Below are 27,584 nucleotides of genomic sequence, written 5' to 3'. Positions count from 1 at the left end.
ACTCTGGTCGTATAACCCTCATCAGGAGGGATCAACTCTCTGCCTCCAACTTCCTGCCGGTTACAGAAGTTTGATGGGTAGAAGAGGAGGAACAGAGCATGCCCTGTTGCCAGTAAGTTGCTCTGGCCTCCTGGCCTCTTTTAACTCAGAGGACATGGGGGAAAGCAAGCTGTCTCCTGTGTGCCTTCTGGAGGGGGAGGATGTGGGAGGCTCAGAAACAGCCCCCTGCTGACCCTCTGGGACCCAGGGTGGGCCAGGAAAAGCCTCTGCCCCGGGAATGTTTATTCATGCGTAAGTCATATGAGGTTTGCAATTTGCAGTCTGAGAAGGGTGGAGTTCCTTGGGGGTAACCATCACAGGCAATTGCAGCAGGGAAATTAATGCTGATGTGGGTGGGACTAGACTTTCCCTTTCAGTATGGATACCACCTTGGTCTTGCTGCAGTCTTCCTAAGACCACCACAACAAAGCAGATTTGAGACCAATGGCATGAAAGATGGGAGAACTATAAATGGGGCAAAGAAATGCCATGAGGTCATGTGGATGGGGGGGGAGACACTGTTTTCCAGTAGTACCTTTCCAGTAGAAGAGGAGTTGGTTTTATACCCTTCTTTTCATTGCCCAAAGGAGTCTCAGAGTGGCTTAGAACAGCCTTCCCATCCCCTCCCTACAACAGACACTCTGTGAGGTAGGTGAGGCTGAGAAAGCTCTGAGAGAAACTGCTCTGTGAGAACATTATCTAATAGGACTGTGACTAGCCCAAGGTCATCCAGCATGTGAAGGAGAAGGGATTCAAATCCAGCTTACCACATTAGAAGCTGCTGTTCTTAACTACTACACATAGCTGTACAAATTGCCATTGCGTGAAAAAGATGTAGCTAGAGCACAGGCAGAAGAAGCTATTGCAGGAGGATGGTGTAAGTCTTTTTTGACTTGCTCATTGACTGCTATGGAATTCTTTCCCTTTAAATATAGACTTTCTAGCAATGGCTTCTCAAAGCAATCCAAAGTGGGAGACACTCAGGTATTTCCTACATGAAAAGGTGATTTTGTGGTTAATAAGGTTTGCTATTTGTGAAGGAAGGAATGCTTTTTTTCTTCTGTATTCTCTCTGTGTGTTTGTCTGCAGAAGGGAGTGCTACACACACATACATACACACACACACCCATCCAAAGCAGCCCTTTCCTCCAGGGAAACTGATCTCTGTAGTCTGGAGATGAGCTTTCATATTAGGGATTCTCTACTTTTATATGCTATTAAAGGCTTGTTGTTGTTGTTATTAGGAATTCTCCAGGTCCCACCTAGAGATTGTCATCCCTGGAGATCCCACTTCTGGGGTTTGTCAAAGCCTGAAGAATATTTCAGGGTAAAATATTTCAATCATAAAAAGTTGAGAAAAGCCAGCTGGGTGACCTTAGGCTGGCCACAGCACTGATAAGGCTATTCTGACCGAGCAGTGTTATCAGGGCTCTCTCAGCCTCACCCACCTCACAGGGTGTCTGTTGTGGGGAGAGGAAAGGGAAAATGACTGTAAGCCATTATGAGCCTCCTTCAGGTAGAGAAAAGTGGAATATAAGAACTCTTTGTCTTCGTCGCCTTGTAGCAGAGCCCCCTAAAAAACAATTTAGAATCATAGAATCATGGAGTTGGAAGGGCCCATACAGGCCATCTAGTCCAACCCCCTGCTCAACGCAGGATCAGCCCTAAGCATCCTAAAGCATCCAAGAAAAGTGTGTATCCAACCTTTGCTTGAAGACTTCCAGTGAGGGGGCGCTCACAACCTCCTTAGGCAGCCTATTCCACTGCTGAACTACTCTGACTGTGAAAAACTTTTTCCTGATATCTAGCCTATATCGTTGTACTTGAAGTTTAAACCCATTACTGCGTGTCCTCTCCTCTGCAGCCAGCAGAAACAGCATCCCGCCCTCCTCCAAGTGACAATCTTTCAAATACTTAAAGAGGGCTATCATGTCCCCTCTCAACCTCCTTTTCTCCAGGCTGAACATTCCCAAGTCCCTCAACCTATCTTCATAGGGCTTGGTCCCTTGGCCCCAGATCATCTTCGTCGCTCTCCTCTGTACCCTTTCAATTTTATCGATGTCCTTCTTGTAGTGAGGCCTCCAGGACTGCACACAGTACTCCAGGTGTGGTCTGAGCAGTGCCGTATACAATGGGACTATGACATCTTGTGATTTTGATGTGATGCCTCTGTTGATACAGCCCAAAATGGCATTTGCCTTTTTTACCGCTGCATCACACTGCCTGCTCATGTTTAGTTTACAATCCACGTACCCCAAGGTCTCGTTCACACACAGTGCTACCTAGAAGCGTATCCCCCATCCAGTAGGCATGCTTTTCATTTTTCTGACCCAGATGCAGAACTTTACACTTATCTTTATTAAATTGCATCTTGTTCTCATTTGCCCATTTTTCCATTGTGTTCAGATCTCGTTGAACTCTGTCTCTATCTTCCGGAGTATTTGCCAGTCCTCCCAATTTGGTGTCATCTGCAAACTTGATGAGTAGTCCCTCCACCCCCTCATCTAGATCATTAATAAATATGTTAAAAAGTACCGGGCCGAGCACCGAACCCTGAGGTACCCCGCTACTCACCTCTCTCCAGTCTGATGAAACACCATTGACAACAACTCTTTGAGTGCGGTTCTCTAACCAATTCCCTATCCACCTAACAATCTGAAAATCCAGATTGCAGTCCTTCAACTTATCCATCAGAACATCATGGGGAACCTTGTCAAAAGCTTTACTAAAATCCAAGTAAATGACATCAACCAAATTTCCCCGATCCAGCAAACCTGTTACTTGGTCAAAAAAGGAAACTAGGTTGGTCTGGCAGGACCTGTTGGAGACAAATCCATGCTGACTTCCTTGGATCACCAAATTGTCCTCCAGATGTTTGCAGATCGCTCCCTTTAATATCTGCTCCATTATCTTACCCACAACAGAGGTCAGACTCACTGGTCTGTAGTTTCCCGGGTCATCCTTCCTCCCTTTTTTGAAGATCGGAATAACGTTTGCTCTTTTCCAGTCCTCCGGGACATCTCCAGTCCTTAAAGAGGTTCCGAAGATGATGGACAAGGGCTGTGCAAGTTCTCTGGAAAGTTCTTTGAGTACTCTCGGGTGCATTTCATCTGGACCAGGGGATTTGAACTCATCCAGTGCAGCTAAATGCCTCTCGACAACCTCTCTATCCATGTTAACCTGCCACCCAGACACTATCCTTTGGCTACAGCCATCTCTAGATGAGCCTAAACACTTTGACCTGTGGGAAAAAACAGATGTAAAATAGGCACTAAGCCTTTCTGCTTTCTCTGCATCTTTCGTTAGAGTTTGTCCTTCCGCACCCAACAGCGGGCCTATTGCCTCCTTTACTTTACGTTTGCTCCTCACGTAACTGAAAAATCTTTTCTTGTTACAATGGGCTTCCCTGGCCAATCTTAGCTCACTCTCAGCTTTGGCCTTTCTGATGATTGATCTACAGTGCCTAGTAACCTGTAGGTACTCTTCTTTAGAGCTCTGTCCTTCCCTCCATTTCCTGAACATTTTCCTTTTCTTTCTTAGTTCCTCTTGAAGTTCTCTGTTCATCCAAATAGGCTTCTTAGAGCTCCTGCAGTGTTTTCGTATTTCTGGAATAGTCATTGATTGAGCATGCAATAGCTCTTGTTTGAGTAGCACCCACCCTTCACATGCTCCCTTCCCTTCCAGCATTCTCGTCCATGGTATGACACTCATCATGTCTCTGAGTTTATTAAAGTTTGCCCTACGAAAATCCAACATCCGCGTCTGGCTACAAGCTTCCTTGGCTCCCCATCTCAAAAGGAATTCTATGAGGACATGGTCACTTCCCCCTAGGGTCCCCACCTCCTTCACCTCATCCACCAACTCTTGCCTCTTGGTCAGTATTAAATCCAGTATGGCTGAACCTCTTGTGGGTTCATCTACCATTTGATAAATGAAATTGTCAGCCAGGCAGGTCAGAAACTTGCATGACTGAGGACGCTTCGCAGAGTTTGTTTCCCAGCACACATCTGGGAAATTGAAGTCACCCATGATGACAAGGTCCTGCCGTTTGGATATTTTCTCAAGCTGCTCACAAAGTGCAGCATCCACATCCTCTCGTTGGTCAGGCGGTCGGTAGCAGACACCAACCACCACACTGTTTGTTTTCCCCTTGCTCATTTTCACCCAGATGCTTTCCACTGTAGATATGCTCTCCTTCACTAGAATTTCCTGACAGGTAAGCCCTTTCTTCACATACAGTGCCACTCCTCCACCTCTTCGATCTATTCTGTTTTTTCTGAACAGTTCATATCCATCCACCATTACATTCCAGTCATGAGAATCATTCCACCAAGTTTCTGTGATGCCTACTAGATCATACCTTTCCATCAGCATGAGAAGTTCCAGCTCTTCCTTTTTATTGCCCATGCTTCGGGTGTTAGTATAAAGACATCTGAATCCTTTTACTTTTGGTTCCCTATGAGCTGGCCTTTATATGACATCATTTATATGACATCATGAACAATGAATCTTCACACCATTGGTCAGTCTTGGTTTGATTTCCGCGAAAGAACATTTGCATAATTTTATGCTCGGGGGTTATCACAACATGAGGAACTGTATTAGAGGGTCACGGCATTAGGGAGGTTGGGAACCACTGATATACAGCATAAGCCCAGGGGGGATCTTTGGGGGCTTTATGGAGGGTCTGTGTGTTACAGGACAGGTTCTAGAAGGGACACACCAGAATTCAGGAAGCCCTCATGAGGAAATCCCTGAGTCACATATGGAAGTAAAAGGGGATTCCAGCAGCTCTGAGAAGCCAGACAGAAAGGAGTTGTTTTTCTATGCTACAACCATTAATAATAACATAGAAATGGAAGCAAGAAAACACACTGGGATTTACTGGCTGGCTTGCCAATATTGGTGAACTGAGTAAGATGGCAAAATTGACAAGCTTCGTAAATACAACACTGCCAGAAAAATTTCAGAAACATTGGCACCTGTATTTGGCCTTTGTGAAGAAGAAGTTTAATAACGTACCATATAATGTTATGGTGGAAGCTGTAGCAACCTGATAAACCTGATAAACTTTCCTGTATTTCTTTGATTTGGTCTATGTTATTCATGTTAAACAATGAAATGTATAAGACAGAGAAAAAGGCAAGCATTTGTGAATCAACAGTTTTATAATGTGCCATATTAATAAAGTTATGGTGGAATCTGTAGCAACCTGATAATCTTTCAAAGTTACAGTGGAATATGTAGAAAGGTAATAATCTTTCCTTTGTGTCTTTGATGGGACTATGGTATTCATGGTAAACGATAAAATGTATAACAATGAAATGAGCCTGAGCCCTTAAAATTTAGCTCTTTCTCTCGGTTGGACCTTTTTCCGTTCTCCTCTCCTCTCAATCAGTCCCTCAGCATTTCACTCCCCTATAGGAGCCCTGCGGGGCCAAAACAAAAGGACATGTAAAATGGAAACGTGCCCATAGAGTTCTGCTTGTGTACACCATAATACTCGGAGTCTTGGTTACCTGTGTCTATGACACATTTCCTCCTACTATCATCGGGCATTGTTACAGTTACATAATACCAACAGGAAGACCAAAAGTCATATAAATAGCATCACTATTGAACTGGCTGGCCAAATTCACTTGATGCCCCTCAGGTTTTAGTCAGCTGGGCTACACTCCTGCACAAGCAACACTCAGGTCCATTCCGCACAAGTTTAATGTAGCAGGAGTGTGGCAAATTGTAATCGCTACTAATATGCAGGAGTGTGCAATCAAACCTAGCTCACCAGATCAGAAGTCTGCACTCCTAAGCGCAACACAAAGCTGGCTAGTTGGATCTTCCACAACAACTGGAACAATAGCCATGCCTTCATAGCCCGATAATATGACCAGTTGGGTCTGATCAGTTGATGTGCAGCAAGATTTTGGGTGCCACTGTTTATGATTTGGGGGTATTCCAGATTACTTCCCCATGAAGGCAGAAGTCTGCTGCCTTTTGCAATTAAAGGGCCAAACTACACCAAACTTCAGAGCAAGAGATCAATGAAGAGACTATGTAAGAAGCCCCATTTGCAACATTGAACTGATCCACCTAACATGACCGATAACTAGCGTTCCCGGTTCCTGGTTGGGAAACACCTGGAGATTTGGGAGGGGGGAGCCTTCCAAGGATGGGAACTGGGGAGGGAAGGGACCTCAGCTGAATATAAATTTTGAGTTTACCCTCCGCAGCAGCCATTTTTTCCAAGGGACCTGATCTATGTTGTCTGAGGACCAGCAGGATATTGCTAGGCCTCACCTGAAGGCTAAGATCCTTACTGATAACTGAGGCATTGATTTATAATCCATAACATTTCCTTGATCCAAATATCAAATGCTGTGAGACTTTTAATAGGTAGCAGCCTACATGAGGTCTCACAATAAGGAGCACCCTATGCTATTGTTTTAAGGCACTAGCTTAAATGGCATGTGGTTCACACTTGGATTACTGGTAATTGTTCAACTTTATCATTCTTGTTTCTGCAAAGCATCTCTATGAAGCCCTTCAGGAATACAACGGGCACTAAATTGGGTAGGGTGGAAGAACTCTGCAGATGGCTTCTCCCTCCTCCCAGGACCTGGAAAGGCTGGAGGCTGGAGGCTCCCAGGCAGGGAACTCACCAGCACGGGCAGCTCTCATGCAGCAGGGATCTGCAGCTGCCAAGCCTTGGAGGGAAGAGGAAGGAGAAAGGGGTGGTCAGGGGTGTGGGGGGGAGGGAAGGCAATTAGCTGGCCGCTGGACAAACAAGGAATCCGGTTGAAGGAGGCACTCAGGGGCGGGACAACCACCCTGAGTGGGTGTTAAGTGCTGTGTGGCATTTAAGCCATGAGACACACTCCTCCAAGGCCTTACCAGAAATATATATTTACACTGCTCTCCAGTATAAATAAAAGGCTAAGGGGTGTGGAGGTGGGCTCAGTCCGGAATGGGGGGCAACGACTTGGCCCAGGACTGACTAGTCGGGAAGCGTGCAGTGCCTCCTGACCTGCCCACCCCCCCCCCACACCCCACAATGTTCCCAACCTTCGCTCAATTGCCGGGGACATGCCACGTAGGCACCCAGGCGGTGGAGCCTTCCGTGCGGGCCTCCGAGCTCCAAGGCCCACACAGAAGCCAGGGGAATGCCAGGGAGGGGGGCGCCTTGGACTTGGCTGGGAGGGAGGCGGCCAGCGAGTGCACCCTGATTGGCCCTATTCCAACTTGGACAGCCGGACACGTTCCACCCCCCAGGCTGTTTCACAAATATATAGAGGAACCATGGATAAAGATTTGTGAGCCACCTTGAATAGATCTCTGGAGTGGCAGCATATATATTTTCTAAATAAAGACTCTGGATAGATATATATATATAGGGAACTCAAGATGTCTAGCAGGGGAACTCAAGATGTCTAGCAGGGGTAACTTGAAGGTTAGAACTGGGCCAGGGCTCTATCCCAGCCAAAGCATGGCTGCAAGCATCCAAACACAGATTAAAGCTTATCTTTCCAATGAAGGACAGCCTTCTCTATGAACTCAGCCAAGACCAGCTTCACGCTAGCTGGATGCAAGAATTAGATAAGAAATTACATAGTTCTGGCTTAGCAAAGGATGATGTGGTAAGAAGCGAATCTTTATTAACGATCAAGAAATCCATAAAAAACCTAGATTATACCAGCTCAGTTATATGAACTTGGAGAATGTGCTGTACCCTATTCTTTGACATTCTTCCATCCCTAATTACCCCAATTTATATTAGAAATTTGACAGGCCCTTGCTATTGTACAGTATGCCTGCACGCCTAACTGTCCCTTCAGCAGTGTTATATGGGAGATATAGACCATTTCCGCATGCAGGGGTAATGATTTCCTGCTTGCAGACGAGGAATGGTGAATCTTGCATTTGCAGCCCTCCTCATGGGGAGACCCCTCTTGCAGTTTCCCTCTGCCCTGTCACGGCTTTTTGCCTCCTGATGAGGCTGCAAGGGAAAGCAATACAAAATTCTCCTTCTGCTCCTTGGCTTGTCAATCACAGCAAACCACCAATCACAGCATGGCAGTTCTCTCCTGGACTGAAACTTTCTCCCCCCTCCCCAGCCCCCAAATTATTTATTTTTTTAAAAAATGCACTTCCACATTGCTATGCGGTAATGCCACAGATCTTTAATATAAATCAACACTGCCCTATTGCTATGGAGAAAGACAAGAACGATACAGCATCCCCCCCCCTTTGGAATTCATGTTCTTTTTGCTGTATATCTGGGTGGATTTCTGAGACCCTGAACATGATAACTGGAGCCCAAAAAGACATTTTGTGCTAATAGTTGGCTTTAAAACAGAGTGCTCAGAACCCCGTCTGATCGAGAGAAGGCAGCCACCCCCCTTCCTTTCCCAGCTCATTCCCCACCTCCAGAAAACAGAAAAGGGGTTGTGTTGTGCTTGCATGATCCCCAAAAGACTGTGGACACCTTAAAGAAGAGTTTATTTCACCTTTGACAATGTGGGTTTGCGGCTGCACTGCAACACGGACCATACCATTAAAAAAAAATTACTCAAAGAAGGAAATGGAGAGGGAGGGTGGGAGCAAGAACAAAGTTGGCCAGGCTATCTTGCATTTCCCATTTCATACACTCTTATCCCTAGTGCTCACCAGTGGTGCGTGCGATTTAGGGTGGTAAATCCCGTTTTGGCAATTTCAAAAATTGCGAGTTAAAAACAGCCAAATTGCTATATGGCTACTGGACAGCCCTGGGATGTGTGTGTGTGTGGGGGGCTCTATATGCCGCCAACATGCGAAGGTTGTCCAGCAACATTTTCCTTGTGCGGAAATAGTCATTGTCACCTGCCTTATTCAGATAGATTTTGCCAATGTGATATGAAATGACCAGCTCCTATCTCATATGATAGTGGAATGCCCTTGCTATAACTCTTATTACGACTTAAGGATTGCTCCTATTTTAGCTAAAATACAGTCTTCTATTTGTTGGTGGATAGATAACCAAGGATGATGATGATGATGATGATGATGATTTAATTTCTTACCTGCCACTCCCAATAAGGCCCATGGCAGGTTACAAAATGTGCATAAAACCCCAATAAAACTTCCCCTTAAAACACAGCCAGAAATTACAGTCAAAAATAAAATGCATAAAATGCATTTTGCCATGATCAAATCTCTCTCCATCATATTTTCTTACAGAAATAAAAATGAGTTGGTTTTTATATTCCACGTTTCCCTGCCCAAAGGCGTCTGAAAGCGTCTTCCCATTGCCTTCCCTTTCTCTCCCTATGACAGACCACCCTGTGAGGTAAGTGGGACCGAGAGAGCTCTGACAAGACTGCTCTGTGAGATCAGCTCTACCAGGACTGTGACTAGCCCAACGTCACCCAGCTGGCTGCCCGTGGAGGAATGGGGAATGAAACCCAGCTGTCCAGAGCAGAGGCCGCTGCTTTTCACCACTGCACTAAGCTGGCTCTCTATTTGCTTCTCCAGACCCTTATATCAAAGGAGCTTAAAGGAAAGTAAGAAACTCCTTATCAAAACCATACCTAAAAACAGGGACAGTCCCAGGGACAGTGAAACAGTGTAGAATCAATGGTGCAGCTCAGGAAGCAACAGACACTTACTGCCTCTCACTGTTTTGCAGAAGATTCAGGTAAAAAGGCTGATGGATATGAGCTGTCTTATCTAGAACAGTGGTCCCCAACCTTTTTATCACCAGGGACCGGTCAACGCTTGACAATTTTACTGAGGCCCAGGGGGGAGGGTAGTCTTTTGCTGAGGGACGTTGCCGCCTGAGCCTCTGCTCCGCTTGCTTTCCCACCGGCGCCCCTGACTTCCCGCCGCCCACTGGGGGGCGCTGCCAGCAGCAGCTGCACAGTGCCACGTCGAGAGGGAGCCCCAGCCATGGCGGCCACAGGAGAGCACCAAAGGTGAGCTGACGGCAGAGTGGCAGGGCAGCCCCCGAGGCAGCAGCTGGGGAGGAGGATGAGGAGGAGCCGCAGCCCAGTACTGACTGATCCATGGACCAGCACAGGTTCCTGGACCGGGGTTGGAGACCACTGATCTAGGGCACCTGGCCTGGACCACAGGAGCTCTAGAAACAGCTTTCAGGGGTTAAGTCAGTCAGCTGAATTGTGTTTAGAACAGGAACTGACATGGTGATGGCCGGGAGGTACTAACATGGGAAGGGACAGGAAGACACAAGATTCGCATTATTAAACCTTTTAAAAACAGAGCCCGGTGGATTATTTTTATACTGCCGCAAAGGGAACCCATCCATCTTAAGGTATCTTCCGTCCACAGGCTTCTGAGCAAAGTGATAAGACAAAAATGGCTGTTTTAAGTACAGCTTCGTTTGAATCAGTTAATAAATTTAACTAGCCGTGCAGTCAGTGGCATGGCCCATACATAAAATAAAGTTAGGAAATGTGAAAGGAAACTGTATTCCTCATTTTATCTTTTCCCCTATCTTTTTCTTTTCTGGATTCCTAAGCGCAACCATCTTATTTCACAGCGGACAATTTTTTTTTCTTTTTTGGAATGATGGACAAAATGTGTTTGACTCATGTGGAGTCCCACATGTCCCCCCTCAGACATCCTCTCCATGGACTGAACCAGTCTCACCTCTCTAGGCGCCTTAGCTAAGTTACTGTTCCTGTTATATTGTTGCTGATTAAGATTCAGAACCACTGTTGGATTATTGTTGATTAGGGACCAAGCCCGTTGTACTTGTAAATACAACGGGTGCTAGGTGTGTTTTTGGGGACAGGGGGAAGGCTTCTCCCCCACCCCCGGGTCCAGAAGCGCACCTGTGGCCTCCTTGAAGGCTGGACTCTGAGGCATTGTACGATTTTGAAGTCCCACCTCCAAAACTCAAGGAATATTTCCAACCTTGGGGTAGCCAACCTCCAGGTGGGGCCTGGAGAGCTCCTGGAATTGCAGCTCATCTTCATAGTATAAAGATCAGCCACCCCAGGCAGAAAGGGCTACTTTGGACAGGGTTGTGGTAGAGAAGAAAAATTTAAGGCCTCCCACACAGGTTGTTGTTGAATTGAAAGACTTGAGGCCTACTGCACAGGGTTGTTGTGCAGATGAAACAGGAGACAAAAGAACCTCTGCAACAGCATCCAATTTCATCTGCAGAATAACGCTGTGCAGTAGGCCTCAAATCTGCAGAGAGTTGCAAAGAAGAAAGACACATGGCTTGGCTGTGTCTAACCCCCGGCCAGAGCAGTATTTTAAGTGAGAAGGGGCTTTTCTGTGGCCTCCCTGTCAGGCAACTGTTTGGCAGAAGGGGAAAGTCCCCCCCCCCTCAACAGGAAGGCCCTCAGGCTCCCCTGCGTTGCTCTTGGAAAGGCCTGCTCCCCTGAGTCAGGGGCTGTCAGAGGCTCCTTCACAGCAGGCCTGAAGGGGGGGAGGGGGAGCACTCTGCAGCCTCCTGCCAGCTCTGTCAGGGCTCTGAGGCAATTTGCAGTTGGACATGGCAGTTAGGACAGCCTTGGGGCGAAAAGGGCTGGTGCATCCTGTCCAAGCCTCTGTTCTCATCCCCCTTGGCAGCCCTACTGACCTCCTCTCCCTGCGGTGGTCAGGAGCAGACTGGCAGCGATGTTTCCAGATTGCCCCTGGCTGGGCTGGGTGGGCACCTCTCGATTGGATGGAACTCTGGTATGTCCTGGTGAGGGCCCAATCAGAGGGTGCGAAGCTATATGGAAGGGCGGTATAGAATCAAACAAACAAACAAACAAACAATTAGGTTTGACAACCACCAGGATAAAAAAAACTTTCATGCCCTAAGAGATGCATATCGGCATTCAAGGTTCAGGCCTAAAGAACTACCTATTCTGACTCTGTTAAAGAGGCAGGGCATTCCCCCCCCCCCCCAGGTTGTTGGCATTGCTTTGCATACTGAGTGGACATGGAACAACCAAGCCCGTGAATATTCACTTGACAGTTTATCAAACAAAGGTGTGAGAAATAGCGTCTGGGTTTTTTCCCCCCTCCACTCCATTTTGGCCCTGGGCCGGAAATAATCACCAGAATTGTCTCTGGCAATACCTGAAAGCCAGTGAAATGGGAAGAAATAAAGCTCCTGGTCACCCTAACCTGCTCCTTAAAAGCCCAAACTGAGATCTTGTTAAAAGAGAAGAAGCTTTAGTCAGAAACCGTAGAGTTGTGTAAACAGAATCTTAAAAATCTGCTCCTTCTCCTTTTAAGCAGAAGACCGGCTCATTTTTTCCTCTCCAATGTTCCTGCCTAAATGGCAGGCTTGGATGGCTCTTCTTATACCAGTTGTAAATCACTGAAGTATCTGGAACCAAACATGCAGAGCTGGTGTAAGTGAGATGTGAAAAAGAGTAAAAAAAAAATTTTTTTATACTCATTTATTTCTTCCTGTTCCTGGTAATCTGTAAAGAGACAGCATTAAATTGACCTCTGGCTACCAACCAAATTCGAGAATGCTAAAGAGATCAAAGGACTACTAGCACATTTCTGTTCTTTGCAGAATATTGTTCATTTGGCTCTTAAAACTCTCTGATAAGCCTTAAAAATATCTTTTTAATGGATATTTTATTCTCCTGACTACGGCTGTTTGAGATTGGAGAGTGACACAGACCTAATTTACTCCGGTACATTAAAAATAGACTCACGCGATAAAGAACAGGCATTAATTTGATTCATTCTTATTGCCTGCTTTGCCGACTAATCTCTGTCTCCCTCCCTCTTGGAGGTTGTACGAAGTCCAAAAATGAACTGACATGAAATGAGGTGGGAAGGGAGTTGGGAGTTCAAATGTTTAGTGTTAGGTCTCTGGATTTTTTTTCTTTTCTTTTTTGTATGTGGGTGTGGGGTGTGTGTTATCCATTGATCTTATTTGCAGAGAACAGTTTTAAAAAGAGAAGAAAAAAGAGCATCTCTTTAAGACTTGTTGTAACATACAGTGGGTTGGGCTCTACCTGCAAAAGGTCAGTCCTATTGGACTGAATGGCATTAGTGTTGAAGATGCTGCTGTGGGACATAGCAGCATAGTTCAGAACACTGATGAACGTATGAAGCTGCCCTATCCTGAGTCGGACCATGAGTCTATGAAGGTCGGCATTGACTGCTCTGACTGTCAGTGCCTCTCTAGAGTCACCTTTATGTTGAGAAACCCTGGGAACATTCTTCACGCTTTGACAAACCCCTGAAGTGATGTCAGCAGGCCACACCTCCCTGACACGCCCCCAGAAGTGACATCACTCAGACACTGTTGGGCCGGAAACAGGTCTGGGCAGGCATCTGCCACTCTGTTGCCCTCTAACACTCCCTCCACATGCAGTTAAGTTAAAATGAGAGTACTTACATCTCTAGACTCCCAATCGCTACCACATGTGATGAACTTTGGCCAGCAAGGATTTTTATGACCAGGGCCCCTCCCCTTTCCACCACTTTGGCCATTGGGGGAAAACGGGTCAACATAACCATTTATGGTCATATCACCTACTAGAATTTTAATTTATATATACATGATGGTTGTTCATTAGGTCTGAAGAAAAGTGCATGCACTCAAAAGTTCATGCCTTGAATAAATCTTAGGTGCTATTGGACTCTATTTTTGTTGTGCTACTTCAGACCAACACGGCTTCCCACTTGAATATATCTTAAAAGTTACTTTTAAATTTTAAATTAATTTTTTTAAATCCACTTGAATATACCTTAAAAGTGCCTTTTGAATTTTAAATTTATTTTTAAATTCCAGTTTTAAAATGGGAATTAAAAAGATCTTGTCCAGGTTTTCTTACGTTTCCTCCCCCCTAGTCCTTGATATACTCTTTATAATTATATAAACAATAATGCAGTTCTAACCAAACAATCAAACTTTCATATCTGCACTATCAAGAAATAATACCCTCACGGGCCACTGCACGTTCCTGAAGATGGAGAGAACACAAGGCACTTGCCATTGTGTCTCATTTCATCCATTGATTGTTACATTATACACTGGTGAAGTATATCAAAACAAGGGTAATTCACCAGGACTTGTTTATTATTCTTTTGGAAACTGGCACACTCCTATTAGGAGGTTCCTTCATTAAATTGCTTATTGAGCCGGCACAGATACATTTGGTGTTTATTTAAATGGCTTGGAGCCATTTAAACCCTTGCTTTCTGCTCCCCATGGCTTTAAATGGATCACAAGCTGATACAAACTGAGTTGATTTTCAAACCAACTTCCCCATTCATAAAGGTTCATGGTGTCGTTTGTGGTTCAGCCCCCAACTACAAATGAAAGTGCAAAAATGCAATTTTGTGCCCACCCCTATTGAAAATTAGTTCAAAACTTCCAAGCAGGGGGAAGTTTGTACTGTGAGCTGCCCAGTTCTGAACTTCAACTGTACCTAGGGTTGCCAAAAGCCACCTGGGGAATTTCTGGCAATTTCGGAGATGCTGATTGGGCAGATGCTGACTGGATAGGGTGTAGTTTGGGAGGAGAGGGAACTTAGATATGCAATAGAGTCCATGCTCTGAAGTTGCCATTTCTTCCCAGGGAACTAAATCTTTGTAGCCTGGAGATCAGGTGTAATGCCAGGAGAACTCCTGATCTCACCTGGAGACTGGGAATGTTAGCAGAATCACTTGTCATATGCCTTGTGCTGCCTTTTAAGTCTGGAACAACAGACCAGGGAGTGTTTATACAGAAGTTTATCTGAACTAAAAGGTACACAGCATTGACCCATATGACTTTCTCTATATGGTTACCTGGTATTGAATTAGAAGGAACCCTTGCATTTAATTGCCAGAGCGTTACCTGAAAGGCTGTTTCCCAGGTGTTGATGGGTGCGACTCTCTTATTGATGAAATCTTTCTTTGGAAGGTATTCAGTGTTTTGTATTTATATCGATATCTTCCAGAGAATTTCAGCAACTGCCTGTATATGGAAGTGGTGAAATGATCCACACTGTAGGCTTGGACAGCTGCACAAACAGCCCAAAATGGACAGAGCTCAACAAACCAGGTGGAACAACAATAGGTGCATCTGGGCTTGCGGCCACATATTCTACTAGCTGGGGTCATTAACAAAAGCAGATGAAAACTCAAGGAACAAGCCAGACAAAGAATTGTACCATGATCATGGTAAGTAGCCAAGTATAATCTCTGGATTTCTATCAGCACACTTAAAAAAAGTATGTATGTGTGTGTGCGTGTGTGTGTGTGTGTGTGCGCGTGCGTGTATTTTTCTCCTTAAAATTCTTTAAAGGCTCCAGCCCTCCACAAGATAAGTACAAACTGGACCATGAAAATGTGTCTCCCATCAATAACTGTGCTAATTCCCTGGTGTTTCAGCATAGATTCTGCAAGCAACAGTGGCTTCAATTATGACTCTCCTATCGAGTGCAAACATTTACACTACTCCAGGAATTCCTGAAAATAATATGTCTTTACCATAGAGTTTTCCCCAATCCCCATAGCAATGTAGCTTCTGTTTTCCCCCCGGAAGTGACGTCACATCCCAAATGACTCTGTGCTCCCATATTCCTGCTCCCCCCCCCCGGTTCCCAGCAGTTGTAGAGCATGGCCTGGCAACCCTAATTGTATGTGACATAAGATGCCACATCAGGGTCACATGACAGGCAGAGGAGGTACTCTTTTTCCTCTGAACCTCCATGTCTTAAAACTGAATTCTCTTGCCCCTGTTCTCTACATTCACACCTTTGAAGTGGCTCTTCCAAAAAGTGACAAAATGGCCATTCTGTTAGACCAGGGGTAGTCAAACTGTGGCCCTCCAGATTCCCGTGGACTACAATTCCCATGAGCCCCTGCCAACATTTGCTGGCAGGGGGTAATGGGAATGGTAGTCCATGGGCATCTGGAGGGCCGCAGTTTTGACTACCCCTGTATTAGAGTCTCATGACCAAAAAGGTGGTCCCTATGGCTCTTGTGATAGCACCAGTTAATGGGTTGAAGTCCACTGTTACCCTGAGCTGGAGGGGAGCCATAGTTCCGGAAATTACTGGGGATAGTGTGATTGAGCTACATCAACACTACTGTTAGGGTGGAAAATTCCTGGAGATCTGGGGTAGAGGTTGAGGATTGTAGTTTGGGTCATGGATGGAGTTTGCTGGGTTATTATGCCACAGATTCACCCCTTGAAAGTAGCCATTTTCCCCCAGGGGAGCTGATCCCTGTAGTCTAGAGCAGAAGTAGTCAACGTGTGGTCCTCCAGATGTTCATGGACTACAATTCCCATCAACCCCTGCCAGTGTCCATGAACATCTGGAGGACTACAGGTTGACTACCCCTGCTCTAGAGACTGGATATGATTCTGGAAGATCTCCAGGCTCTCTTTGGAGATAGTGGAACACCCTCTCCCCAATAATAGATTCACACTTTCTCTAGAAGACAATTGCTTGTCTTGATTGAATCAGTAATGCAGAGCAAGAGAACCGTACCAGGAGTCTTTTAGTCATCCTCATGAAACACTTGAGAAATGTTGCCTCCATATCACAAAGGGAGAAGGAGGCATTTTGATAGACTCATAAATGTTGCTAGTTTAAGATGAACACTCAAAACCAAAAGTTTATTATACCAGTAGGAATTGGATACTGCATTGTAAAAGGAAAACCTAGAATAGTTCGGATAGCTTTTTGCCTCAATTAAGATTTCCACTTATTTCACAAGATTCTAATTATATGTTCCCCTTAATATTTCTGGTAAGGCCTTGGAGGAGGAGCATGTCCCATGGCTCCTCCACATATAGCTAGCTGGGTGATCTTCAGATCGTCACCATCCTGATATTGCTGTTCTCACAGAGCTCTGGGCTCTCTCAGCCTCACATACTTCACAGAATGTCTGTTGTGGGGAGAGGAAAGGGAAGGATATTTTAAACCGTTTTGAAATTCCTTTGGGAAGCAAAAAACCCCCAACTATTCTTCTTCTTCTCCTCCTCCTTCTCATCCTCTTCATGAATGGAAACAAATTTGCTGGATGAAACCCTGTATTGCTTTACTTGAAATCAGGGTGTAAACTGCACGGAGCTTTTATTCCAATCCCAGGTCGATTCAGTCCCTGCCGTCTACACAGAATGCGATTTCCGCTTGGATTTGGGGCAATTTAAATTTTCCTTCTGCAGCAAGAAGGATTGATCCGGAGTGACCCTACCTTTATTGTGTGATAGAGTGCTTTTAACCCTCAATATTTTTCAAATCCAGATTGGGAAAGCAAGCTCCGTGGTAGAGAACCTCTGATAGGCTACACATGCTCATGTGACAAGCTTGCCTTAAAGGAGAAGCCCCTAATTTCTCTCAACTTCTGTCGGTCCTAGATTTTTTCTCCCTTCTCTACCTTTTTCGATCCTCTCCCCTTCCCCTCCAAGAAAAGAAAGAGGCTCCCTGCTGGGCTCCTCCCCCCCCCCGCCCCCTTCAAGAAAAGAAAGAAAGTGCCTTGGCTCCCCCCCCCTCTGAGCTACGCTAACCAAGTGCAGAAGACTTTCCTGTTTCAATGGGGGGGGGGGAGAGGAAGACCCGAGTTCAAAGTGATCTGGATTCAACAGGATTGACAACGGAATAAACAAAGTAAGTGCAGACTCTGCCCAGGCCAACAATGAATATCACCCATTTTAGAAAGGTAATATGAAAATCTTCTACCTGTTGTGGGAAGTGGAAGGGAAGGAGACTGTAAGATGCTTTGAGACACCTTAAGTTAGAGAAAAATGGGGTATAAAAAACAACTCTTCCACCATGTCTCTTTGTTAACATTTAGGAGGCTTCCCATGTCCTGTTGCTTCTCAGCATTTCTTCTCTCTTATAGTAAATCAGATAGACAGCCCCAAACAGCCCCACAAAGAGCTTAATCTCTCTATGATTAGTACCAAACCCGAGTTTATAAAACCTGTTTTATTTCCCCAATATCTAAATGACCCTCCTGTGTGAGCTTCATGACTAGAGATTAATAGGCTACCGGGATCAGTGCCCATTCCCTTCTGCCAGCCCAGGAGCCATTCCAAGGGACACGTGAGTCTCCAAGCTCTTGGTAAGATCTCAGCTTTTTCCAGTTTTCCATTTGTAAGTTATATTTTTTTTCCAGCTCGTGGCTTCTTAGGTAATACTTGAGCTCTCCTGAAAAAAAAGGAGTTTCCCATGCTAATTCATTCGCTTCGATGGCAGCCCCTCAATGTCCCCTCAAAAGCCTGATAGACCAATAAATCATTCCAGTTTCACGGTGGTATGTGGTAGTTAAAAGTCTGCTCTTTTTATCATTCCCATAGAGAAGTCTAGCATCAATCCTGGCTGACGGAAATCCTTACCAACAAATGTTACAAGACATCCCACACAGGCAAGCTCTGATATAGGACACACAAACATGCATAGATGCCTTTTCAAATCACTTTCTGTAATAGGGCATTGCTCTTTCTTTCTTTCTTTCTTTCTTTCTTTCTTTCTTTCTTTCTTTCTTTCTTTCTTTCTTTCTTTCTTTCTTTCTTTCTTTCTTTCTTTCTTGATTTGCCAACAGGATATAGGAAAGGATGCTTGTTAAATGCATATTTAAGAAAGACATTTGAAAACAAGAGTTCCAAAAGAAAGGAGGGAAGAAGGGACTCCCTTCCTTCCTTCCTTCCTTCCTTCCTTCCTTCCTTCCTTCCTTCCCTCCCTCCCTCCCTCCCTCCCTCCCTCCCTCCCTCCTTCCTTCCTTCCTTCCTTCCTTCCTTCCTTCCTTCCTTCCTTCCTTCCTTCATTCATTCATTCATTCATTCATTCATTCATTCATTCATTCATTCATTCATTCTCATGCTTGCTTGTTTGTTTGCCTGTTGTCCTTGTGAAACTCCTTGTGTAACCCGTTTTCTCTAAATGTGTTTCTGATTTCTTTGTGACACATTTATAAAAACATTTTTTTTCACTAGATACACTCCCCACCCCCCCAAAAAAAAATTATTGGTGAAAAACTAAGCTTGAAAAAATGTAAACAGTTGTTGTTCTTCATAGACTAATACATTTTAATTCGGCCTCCCCTTCTGTGAACTGGAGCTTGGGTGGTGGCTGGAAGCCCCCTGGGATTACAACTGGTCTCCAGATGCTCAAGATCAGCTCCTGTTGAGGAAATGGATGCTTTGGAGGGAGGAATGTACGACATTATACCCTCTCCTCAAATTCCACTTTCCACAGGTTCCACCTCCAAACCTCTAGGTCAGGGGTAGTCAAACTGCAGCCCTCCAGATGTCCATGGACTACAATTCCCAGAAGCCCCTGCCAGCATTCGCTGGCAGGGGCTTCTGGGAATTGTAGTCCATGGACATCTGGAGGGCCACAGTTTGACTACCCCTGCTCCAGGTATTTCCCCACTGCAGAGTTAGCAACCCTATGTAGTGGGTCTTAATCAGCCAGACTTTTATATGGGAGGTTTTATTTATTTATTTAGATTTCTGTACCGCCCTTCCATACGGCTCTGGGTGGTTTACATTAAACGTTGTAGAATGGTTACATAGAGTATTCATAACAATGCAATAAATAACAATCATAACATAACATGGCATAACATAATCATAACCTAACAGGACAACCGGAGCAGTATTTCAACAGAACCATAACAATGACAATCCCTGGGCAGGTCAGATTGTTCAGTCATGGAAGGGCGTCGGGGGGGGGGGGGAGGGGAACGGGACCAGCGGATGTTTTGAGTGGGTTGGCCTCACGCAAATGCCTGGGGGAGGAGCTCCCTTTTGGAGGCCCTGTGGAATTCTGGGAGTTCGGTTAGGGCCCTGATCTCTTCAGGGAGCTCGTTCCACCAGATGGAAAAGAAAAATATAAAAATAGGATGAAAGGGCCATGCATGTGAGAGCCAGCATGGTATAGTGGTTAAGAGCGTCCGACTCTAACCTGGGTGTGAACTGCACGGAGCTTTTATTCCAACCCCAGATCGATTCAGTCCCTGCCCTCTACACAGAATGCAATTTCTGTTTGGATCTGGGGTGATTTAAATTTTCCTTCTGTAGCAAGAAGGATTGATCCGGAGTGACCCTACCTTTATTGTGGGATATCTCAGACTGTTGCTAATATATTCGCATTGTTTTGAATCTGGGCTCTCCTCCGTGGTAGAGGACCCGTGATTGGCTACAGGTGGTCATGTGACAAGCCTGCCTCAAAGGAGAAGCCCCTAATTTCTCTCAACTTCTGTCGGCCTTGGATTTTTTTTTTGTGCCTTCTTCATTCCCCCCCCCCCTTCAAGAAGAGAAAGGATTTTTTCCTCCCTCCTCTGACTTCTTGGATCCTCTCCCCCTCCCTTCAAGAAAACAAAGAAAGAGTCTCCATTTGCCCCCCCCCTCTTCTGAGCCTCCCTAACCACGTGCAGAAGACTTTCCTGTTTCAATGGGGGGGGGGGGAGAGGAAGACCCGAGTTCAAAGCGATCTGAATTCAACAGGATTGACAATGGAATTAAAAAAGTAAGTGCAGACTCTGCCCTGGAGAACTGAGTTTGGCTCCCCATTCCTCTGCATGCAGCCTACTAGACATTAGCTGTTAAAGAACACAATGTAGAAAATTCATATATAGTCATCGGTGAGGCTTGGATCACAAAGCCCCACCCTTATTCTAGTCTTCCAGAGGTCATTTCTGGTTTCCTTTCCCACATCTCCAGAATTAAGGGATGTTCACTGGGAAAATGATTGTTTTAATTCTGCATCATGAAGGGAAAGTGTCTTGGGTTTAAGAACTTCAAAAAATGTTGTTATATTGTGAAGACTTGTGTTCCACATTTCCTTTTTCATTCATGGATCAGATGCCTGCCTATTGATTTCCAGGGATTAAGAAATTGAAGACTGTGTGGATGTTTCTTTACCACGTTATCAAAATGTCAGAGAACCTATTCCACCCTCTCTTTGAAAGCCTTCCCAAACTGGAAGTAACTTGGAAAAGGGGGTTCAGTTGTAAAACTCCTCAAATAGATTCAAGTGCGTAGTTGTGTTGGTCTGAAGTAGCACAACAAAAACAGAGTCCAATAGCACCTTTAAGACCAACTAAGATTTATTTGTGCACTCGAAAGCTCACACCTTGAATAAATCTTTGTTGGTCTTAAAGGTGCTATTGGACTCTACTTTTGTTGAACCCCTTGAATGTGATGCCACCAGCCATCTTTTCTGCATGTTGGAGAAGTTCTTCCAGAGTAGTCCTTCCAGTGTCTGCTTTGTGAGGCACCTCCTGCCCCACTGTGCAGGTTATGAAGGAAAGGCAGCTTACCTATTCAAACCCAAACCATGAGAAATGTGACATGACCCCAAATCATGGATTAATCTGAAAAAACGTGGAACAGGTAACCTCCCAACTGATGACAACCACAAAAACCAACAAACCAAACCGAGGGGAACCCCCCCCCCATGAAACCCAAGAAATCAACATCTCATAAGCAAAAAAGATGAAGGGCAGAAGAACTAAAGAAGTAAAATATTAACCCTCACAAAACTCAAATCATCAGTAGAAACAATCTCCGAGATTCTCCCTATTAACAAAGGTGACTCTTCTTACCAACCCTACCCAGGGCAAAAGGAAGAGGGAAAGGCTAGACAGTATTAATAAATTACACTGATGGGATTAGTCCAGTGTAATCCAAGAAAGGTGTCTCTCCCAAGACTCAAAGAGTAATGAGTGTAGTATACATACAGCAGACACAAGGTGCAAAACAGCCAATGCATGGGTGGGTACAGTTTAACACTCCCCCCCCCCGAAAGGAAGACACTGATTGGCCAAGGTAAGATTGTTTACAGAGCTAAAATTGACAGGGATGGGCACAAACCACATTTTTGTATTTGGGTTTGTGGGTGAACCACGAACCGATATGCCAGTTCGTGAACAGAACCAGTTCGTATTGGTTCATGGGCCATTTAAACTCCTGCTTCCTGTTCCCCACCACTTTTGGGAATCATTATGATTGACAAGGATATCCAGCTGCACAACCCTACCTGCAATGGTTGCTAACTTCTGCTTGGAAAATTGATGGAGATTCGGGGGTGGAGTTTGGGGAGAAGAGTAACCTCAGTGAGGTTTAATGCCAGATTCCAAACTCCAAAGTAGCCATTTGCTCACGAGTAACTGTCCTCGGGAGACTAGTAGTAATTCTGTTAGAACATGAGCCCCATATGGAGGTTGACAACCCACAATAACTATGTCTGCTCCCTGGCTGAACAATATACCACATTATTCCATTATCTTTTCTATTCTATATGATTTAGAAGACCAGTAAAATGTGGAGTTATGTTAAGATTAAGCACACAATTTACTTAAGCATGGCATAGTGGTTAGGAGTGCAGACTTCTAATCTAGCAAGCCGGGTTTGATTCCCCGCTCCCCCACATGCAGCCAGCTGGGTGACCTTGGGCTCGCCATGGCGCTGATAAAGCTGTTCTGACCGAGCAGTAATCTCAGGGCTCTCTCAGCCTCACCCACCTCAGAGGGTGTCTGTTGTGGGGAGAGGAAAGGGAAGGCGACTGTAAGCCGCTTTGAGCCTCCTTCAGGAAGAGAAATGCGGCATATAAGAACCAACTCTTCCTCTTCTTCTACTTCACAGGGTGTCTGTTGTGGGGAAGGGAAAGGGAAGGTGACTGTAAGCCACTTTGAGACTCCTTCTGGTAGAGAAAAGTGGCATATAAGAACCAACTCTTCTTCTTTTTCTTACTAATCAGCATTTGAAAAACAGCATGTGCCAGAAAAACGTATAATAAATTGTCCACTAACAAACTACAGAGAGACTTTTGCAGATTCTACATTATTTCCACTGGGAACATGTATTAAGGCAAAAATAAAATAAAATAACCTAAAAGAAAAACCCAGAAGCCCGTTGAGTTTGAGGTTCTCATCTCCATACTTAAAAGAAGTCTGATCTCTTCCCCTCTCAGAAAACAAATCTCCCTTGCCGTATAGTGTCATAATACAATCCTAAGGCAAGCCCCTTGTTCCCATGACCCTATCCAGAATTTTGACTCACATCCAAGCTGGTTTTCAAGAGCCCCTTGGTTTTATTTCCTGTACATCCTCTCAGAACTATCAGGTAAAAATGTCACTCCCCACCCCACCCCCTGCTATGAAAACGAAAATCCTTGCCAAGAGAGAAAAAGAGATGGGAGGAAGGAGAGTGGAGCTGATGGGAATTCTGAAATAGATCCTTTATTTCTATGTAGTCCAGGGGGGGGGGAGGGGGGCATTGTTAATGAATTATTGGCCCTGCCCCTTATCACAGCTTCTCTCCTTTTGTACTCACATCCTACTGCTGTTTCTCAGCCAGGAACACTTGGATTCTCAGAAGCGACAACACTCCTCTTGATCAAAAGCCTGAAAAGAGGGAGGTCGAGTGTCACGCTGGTTGTAATGGACACATCTGGCTCACAGTGTTTGTCCATCATCTCCACTGTTTGCTTTAAGCAGCACGGTGGAGAGTTTGGAACACCACGCATGAGCACGAGCATGCGGGAGCAGAGTCCAAGTGGCAGTCAGCTTGCGGGGAGCTTGCCGGGAGCTCGGCTACAGTTCTTCCTTTTCATTCTTCTCAGCTCCGAGTTTATCGCCATTGGCTTTGTAGTGAGAGGAATGGAATGGTTTGAGAAGGAATGCGACTCCTGATCATGGTTTTTTTTCCCCCACTACATCATAAATCTGCTGGTGTTTTCTGAAGTTTTTGGACAGTCACTGAGCAGACCACGCTTGGTGTGACCTGATCCTCTGTGGCAGTAGAGGCAGTGGTTTGGCTTCTCCTCCAAGCTGCTTCTATGGAGTAACCCTTACTTCCAAGCACAGCTTTTTCTTGAATACTGCCATGCCCTGTGACTTGGATAGCCCAGGTTAGCCTGATTTTGTTTCACCTGGGAAGCTAAGCAGGGTCAGCCCTGGTTAATATTTGGGTGGGAGACCAAGGAAGTCCAATGTCACAAGGAAGTCCAGTGTCGCAACACAGAGGCAGAATACAGCAAACAACCTCTGAATGTCTCTTACCTTGAAAACCCACAAGTCAGCTGTGACTTGATGGCAAAGTAGGCCTACGTGGTCAACTCTCACATGAATCTTCCCATCATCATGAAGCTGAGGGCATTTCCACACATCGGCAAAAATAGTATAGCGCTAAATATTATCGCACCTCCCAGCTACTCCTCACCTTTTTGGTGTCTTGCTCTAGTCTGATGCCTTTTCACACTTCCCACCCTCCATCTTGCAGGCCCTGAGAAAGCCAGAGAGCAAGTAGAGTGATATTATATTTGTCTTAACGGGGTAGCCATTTAAGGTGTTTTGGGAAAGTGACAGCAAAGTAAAGGTTCTGAGGAGAAGGTTGGGGAGTAGGCATGTGCGCTTAGCACTGCTTTGGCTGAAAAATGTCCGAATCAGGGCTGCTTCAGGCACAGATCGGCCAAATTTGGTCCAAAGTGACAAATGCCATAAATTTGCATGGCCGAATCACAGCCGTCTGAATACTCCAAATCGTGATTCCGATGTCTCCAAAGTGATTCGGCCATTATATTCAATGTGAATTTTCCTATTTCCATCTTCTCTGAGGCCTGGGGGGTGGGGGTTTGAGTTAGAGACTCCAAACTTTCAGAGTAGCTTGAAGACCCTTTTCTCTAAAGACCCCCCCTCCAGGTTTCAAGAAGATTGGACCAGGGAGTCCAATTCTAAAGGCACCCAAAGTAGGGGCCCCTATCCAGCTCCATTGTATCCTTTGGTGGAAATGCAGGCTCTCAAGTCTAGTCTCACTCCATTGGATACAATGAAGGCTGGATGAGGCAACAAGTTAGGGTGCCCCTAGAACTGGACCTCCTGGTCTAGTCTTCTTGAAACTTGGGGGGTCTTTAGAAAAGATGGTCCTCAAGTTATTATTTATTCTTGGATCTATATCCCACCTCTCACAACTTTTGTTACCTTGAGGCGGCTAACAATTAAAACCATAACAATTACCCCATTAAACCCCCATTAAAACAGTACCAGTACCAGTACATATAGCGACCCACAAGATGGCGGAAACAGACTATCCCAACACAATCTACTGAGTCCAGCTAGACAAATCAGCACTAGTTTATTATATTACAAGGGATGCTCAGCTAGGGTGGGACCCCTGATTGAATTTTCAGTTACACTGAAAGTTTGGAGCCTCTAGCTGAACATCCGAAGCAATTTGGCTGAAGCTAGATCTGAATCAGCTGATTCAGATGGCCCTTTAACATTCCAAATTGAGTTCTTCTGAACCGGAATTGGACCACATTTTTTTGTGGGGTGCACATGCCTATTGGGGAGCATGAAGCTGTATTTGTGGCTTAGAATTTGGGAATAGGATCCAAGATAAGGCAGGGAAAGTCCAAGCTCTGTTTCAAGAGCAGAATCCAAGTTGCAGCCAGTTCTTTTAATTCCACTGTTTATCTCCCTCCCAGAGATGAGGGCCAGCCAACATCAGTATTTTTGAGGACTGTTGCCTTTTCCTCTTTGGAGTCTGGGCACCAGATAAGGGGTACCAAAACCCCCGCCAGTTAAATGTAGTGAGAGGAACGGAATGGTTTGAAAAGGAATGCGACTCCTGATCGTCGTTTGGGTCATGTTGCACTTGCTGATGGGAAGCAGGGAGATGTTTTTTCCATAGGCTGTTCAGAAGCTGCTTGAATCTGTTCAGTAGCTTACTTTTTGCATATAAAAGGCAGTATTTCATGAATGCATGTTCTTACATAGCCTGATGGTAGTCCTCATTTCCCCTCATCCTAGTAGACGAGGCCTTGCTGCTCCCTACTTGGCAGCCAATCCTATAAATAAACAGTGAGTAAATTAATGAGCTGCCCATGAGCTGCTACTTGACCATCCCCATTAAGGGTGATAAGTACAACTCTATTTTGAAATTTGCCACCTCATTCCTACCTACTTCCAGTAGCTAATATTTCATTCAGTGTAAAATGGTTTCTCTGGTAAATGTCAGAGGGCTTGAACTAGCCAGGAGAGAATTGTCAGGGATTGTCAAAGCTGCTAGCTGAATACTGCCAACCAGTAGGATTGGTGGATGGGGAGAAACATCACACAACGACACTCAATGTCCTGCTGTCACTTCCAGTTTGTACCCAGAAGTGACATCGCAATGTTCTAGGAGTTCACTAATCTCTATGGTTTTGCTTCTTTGTTTCAGTGTAGGGCTGGACAACTTCCTAGAGTACTGAGACATCATTTCTGAATACCAATCAGGAGTGATGTTAGGACACTGCAAAGAGGCCCAGTGGGGCCTGCACGTGGAAGGCAGGAGTTCACAAAGGGTTCACCACCAGTCACTCATCCCAGCCGTTCCAACCGGAGGTGAGTGATGGTGTCTGTAATGTGGCCAGTGACTTTGGAATAGTTTCTTCTATTCCATGCTGGAGAGAGAAGAGTGCCGTTCTGTTCAACCTTGTCTGTACTCATGGAATTTAAAGGAGCTACTCATGTGAAACCTACTCTTGAGCTGAAAGATTAGCATTCCATTCCCCTTTCCAGGAAAACGCAAGTGTACATGCATGCACCATGAGGGCAGTGTGCAAGCTGTCAGCCATACCTATTTGTACTATCTGAAGAATTCCTGATAGGTTGCCCTGGGTCTGGACCTCTTCTACTGTGCCAGTGTATAAGGAGGAACATTCTGATCCAGCTAAATATTGAGTGATAAGGTTCATGAGCCATCTTAGCATAGTGATTAAGAGCAGTGAATTCTAATCTGGAGAACTGGGTTTGATTCCCCACTCCTCCACATGCAGCCAGTTGAGTGACTTTGGATCAGTAACCATTCTCTTAGAGTAACCATTCTCTGTTGTGGGGAAAGGAAGGACAGGTGATTGTATTTTGCTTTGAGACTCCTTCAGGTAGGAAAAAGCAGGATGCAAAAGACAATGCTCCTCCTCCTCTATGGAAGGCATCTTCTACAGAAGTTGGAGCCATGGTTAACTGAAAATGTTAGTCCCAGAACAAATTGGATTTAGCCAGGGGCATTCCACCCTGGACCATTACCTTCTGTTACTCCATCTGGAGAATTTGTCCTGAGCCTTTTATGGTATTCTGATGCTGATACTGATATCAAGAACCATGGTTAGAGTGTTGGACTAGACCCTGGGAGAGCCAGGTTCAAACCCCCACTTTGCCCAGGAAGTTTGCTCAGTAACCTTGAGCCAGTCACTCTCTCTCTCCAGCTAACCTGCCTCAAATGTTGCTGAGAAGATAAAATGGAGGCTGAGGGAAATGACCTAAGCTGCTTTGGGGAAAAACGCAGGGTATAAGAGAAGCAAATAAATATTTGAAACCAGGGGGACTTCTGCACGATGGAAAAGTTGGTGAAAACTCGCTAATAGAGTCATCGTTTTTCAGAGCTCTACACTGGAGAGTGAATTTACTCCGCGAAACCGGGCGTTTTTATTTTCGCCCTGCACGTTCAAACCCTGCCGTGGGTGTTTTCATCGTCTTTTCAGCATGTTTTTTGAAACTCGCTTCCCAGCGAGTTATTTTCCACTGCCAGCATCTGACGCTGTCTTAGGCCCATTATGCACGGCCGCCGAAACGGCGATTTCGGGTCACATGGAAAA

At 45.3% G+C, this 27,584-nt stretch overlaps 2 long non-coding RNA genes across 3 annotated transcripts in view; one reads left to right on the top strand and one right to left on the bottom strand.

Moving 5' to 3' along the window:
- The window catches only part of LOC143824258 (uncharacterized), a 48,716-nt gene extending 43,248 nt beyond the window's left edge, over positions 1–5,468 (bottom strand). For both annotated transcript variants that reach the window (XR_013226741.1, XR_013226740.1), the window contains exon 1: positions 5,408–5,468. This is a non-coding gene — a long non-coding RNA (uncharacterized LOC143824258). The remainder of the gene's footprint in view (positions 1–5,407) is intronic.
- Positions 17–26,320, top strand: LOC143824262 (uncharacterized). Its single transcript, XR_013226742.1, has 3 exons — positions 17–112; positions 14,946–15,168; positions 26,168–26,320. It is a non-coding gene; the product is annotated as an uncharacterized LOC143824262 (long non-coding RNA).
- Positions 26,321–27,584: the final 1,264 nt, after the last annotated feature.

This window comes from Paroedura picta, chromosome 1, assembly GCF_049243985.1.
Source record: "Paroedura picta isolate Pp20150507F chromosome 1, Ppicta_v3.0, whole genome shotgun sequence".
Lineage (NCBI taxonomy): Eukaryota > Metazoa > Chordata > Lepidosauria > Squamata > Gekkonidae > Paroedura > Paroedura picta.
The sequence above is the reverse complement of the archived record's forward strand: the minus strand, read 5'-3'. Positions and strand labels throughout refer to the sequence as shown.